This window comes from Nycticebus coucang, chromosome 7 (assembly GCF_027406575.1).
Source record: "Nycticebus coucang isolate mNycCou1 chromosome 7, mNycCou1.pri, whole genome shotgun sequence".
NCBI classification, from domain to species: domain Eukaryota; kingdom Metazoa; phylum Chordata; class Mammalia; order Primates; family Lorisidae; genus Nycticebus; species Nycticebus coucang.
The window spans coordinates 11,488,646-11,491,409 of record NC_069786.1 but is presented as its reverse complement, the minus strand read 5'-3'; the positions used below and the strand labels follow the sequence as shown (position 1 = coordinate 11,491,409).

At 36.6% G+C, this 2,764-nt stretch overlaps 1 non-coding gene across 1 annotated transcript; it reads right to left on the bottom strand.

Moving 5' to 3' along the window:
* Positions 1-1,461: 1,461 nt before the first annotated feature.
* TRNAT-UGU (transfer RNA threonine (anticodon UGU)) lies at positions 1,462-1,534 on the bottom strand. Its single transcript has one exon. It is a non-coding gene; the product is annotated as a tRNA-Thr (tRNA).
* Between the last annotated feature and the right edge of the window lie 1,230 nt (positions 1,535-2,764).

Genomic DNA, 2,764 nt, shown 5'->3' with positions numbered 1-2,764 from the left:
AACTTTGGGACCATTAATATGTGGACCACAGAACTCTGTTGGGAACAGGAGGCTGTCCTGTGCATCACAAGCTAAGTGGCATCCTTGGACTCTACACATTAGATACCAAGAGCCACCCCAGACCCAGACCCAGTTTTGACAACCAAACAATGTTTCTAAAGATTACAAATGCCCCTTGGGCCCAAGTGCTACACCACCCCCACACTTTAAAAATACTTCCTTGCGTAGGCAACTGTGGAATGGAATGATTTAAAACTTTAGAAAGCCAGTAAGTTGTCCTACAAGATAATTTTATGTATTCTGCTTCTTCAGAGAACACCTCTGATGATCATTCCAATTTTTTTATTTTTTGTTTTTTTTGCTTGCAGTTGTCATTGTTTTTTAGCAGGCCCAGGCCTGGCTCGAACCCGCCAGCCTCAGTGTATGTGGCCGGTCCCTTACTCAGTGACTATGGGCACCACCGATCTTTCCCATCTTTATAAAACAATTCACGTTTCATGATTCACATCAGTACTAATAATTTCTTTCATGAGGTCTATTTTTATATTGTTTCTTTCTCTATTTTTTTTAATTGTCAGTACTAATTTTATTCAGTTTACTATGTCTCATTTTGTTTCTTTCTATGAACAAAAAAGGAGTAGGTATTGGGCTGATTCTTTCTCTTTTTTGAGGCACCCGGATATCTTGTGTAAACTTCACATGTAGAATCCTTGGTGCTTTATTGCAATCGGTGGTAAATGCATGCGCCTCACTTTTGAATAGTGAATCAGTTGAGGCCAGGAACCTGATTCAGATATTCATCTGTAATGCCCAATGCACACCCTTTAAACATGTTCAGACTTCAAAGCATTATCTCTGAATGGGTGAGTGATGAGGAAATTAATTGATTAATAGAGTGTATCAGCGAGTGGATAATTCCTACATGTAGCTCACTTGACATATATATTTAGGTTTTGTTAAACAATTTTTTTTTTTTTTTTACTAAATTGCCAACTATTTAGTTGGCAACCTAATTTCATGTAAAATCATCATACAAATGACTCACAAATCTGACTGCGAAAAAAATGCTTCTGCTACCCTGTGAAGGGAACCACATTCTGCTCCAACTTGATCAGACATACTGCCTACATTCTCACTTACTATTGATCAAAAAATGTTGTGTGAAAACCAAATGCAACAATGTAAGCAGTGGTTATTCCAGGAGTTTGCTACAAAAGAGAAGCATGCATTTCAAGTTGTACACTATTCACTACCTCTTCACATACAGGTACAAAAGACAAAGAGGGGCTCTGTTTACAATATAGCCACATTAACAATGACATCCCCACTTGCTTTGATTAACCCACCCAAATTCCATCTTAATAATGTTGGGGAAACTTTAAGTACTTTACTAAATGCTTAATTTTTACTGATTATACTCTAGAAATATGATTCTTTTAAATTTTTTTTTTAATCAGCTGGAGGCCCCAGCAAGGATTGAACTTATGACCCCCGATTTACAAGACCAGTACTCTAACCACTGAGCTATGGAGCCCAGCCATAGAAATATTATCCTGACAGTTGTGTTGCCTAGTGTTACAAAACTCTAATCTCTTTCATTTGTCCACACATATTTACTAGTTTCATCTAACTTTGGTGTAATGAATATACTACAATTCAACCTTAAAGACTAATGGTGATTAAATATGGCGATATACTTTGGTTAAATTTACAATGATATACAAAGTCATATATCATTTACATGAAAAAACCTTTTAAATGTCCTATAGCATTATGGAAAATGTGATATGCGGTTATTTACTTTAAATACATTTTAAAAATACAAATACTCCACTATTCCCCAGGCTTTGTAAACTTCCAGTCTTTCCTAGCAATGGGCTGGCCTATTTTCTTTGTTGATTGTTGCCGTATTTTTGGCAGTAAGGGAGGGTAAAGTGTTACACTCAAAAAGTGTACTGTGCTTGTGTGTATACCTTTACGATAACATATATAATTTCTATGCAGAAAATGGAGGAAAGTAAAATGAAAGCATTGAAATACACCAATATACTGATCAATATTGGTCAAAAGAAAGAGAACTGTGAGTTTACTGAAGGAAAGAAGCTCAGTAAATGAAATATATTGTTTTCCTAGCCTTGGTGACATTAAATTCCTATATTATGCAATATTTGCTATTCGATAGTGATATGATCGATGTCTCAAGCAGTGCCTGTAAATGACTTGTTACTTCAGACGTTATTTGGCAGCTCTTTGTGTGTGCTCATCATATAAAAGCAGACACCTTGTGGGTTCTAAGTATTCAGATAATTATTGTCTTTACTCTGCATCTCTACGGCACTTTCTCTCTGCGCATACTCTACCCCTAATTCTGTAATACTCGCAAGAGTACTACAACCTCGATGATGAAATAACCAAATATTCTACCAGGAAAAACACATGGGAGTTCATGGAGGTGCCTACCCCAAATTCAATCTGAAATAGTTGAGTGCAGAGACATATATTACTCACATATGAGAGGAAAGTAAGAATCCTATGGTGTGGTCCAGGGCTCTGATCTTTACTGTTCTACAGAAGCTCCCTCAAATTCATCGTATAGGTGTGAATCACTATTTTAATAAACTTTTAGAACAAAAACAAAGCAAGTAGCCTCAGACTTTAATTAACCTGCAGCATTTGTAAGATAATGGAGGATATTTCAGCATGCCACGTATTAGAATATGGTGTGTTCTGAAAAACACAGGCCTGTGGGGCAGGAGCATGCGTT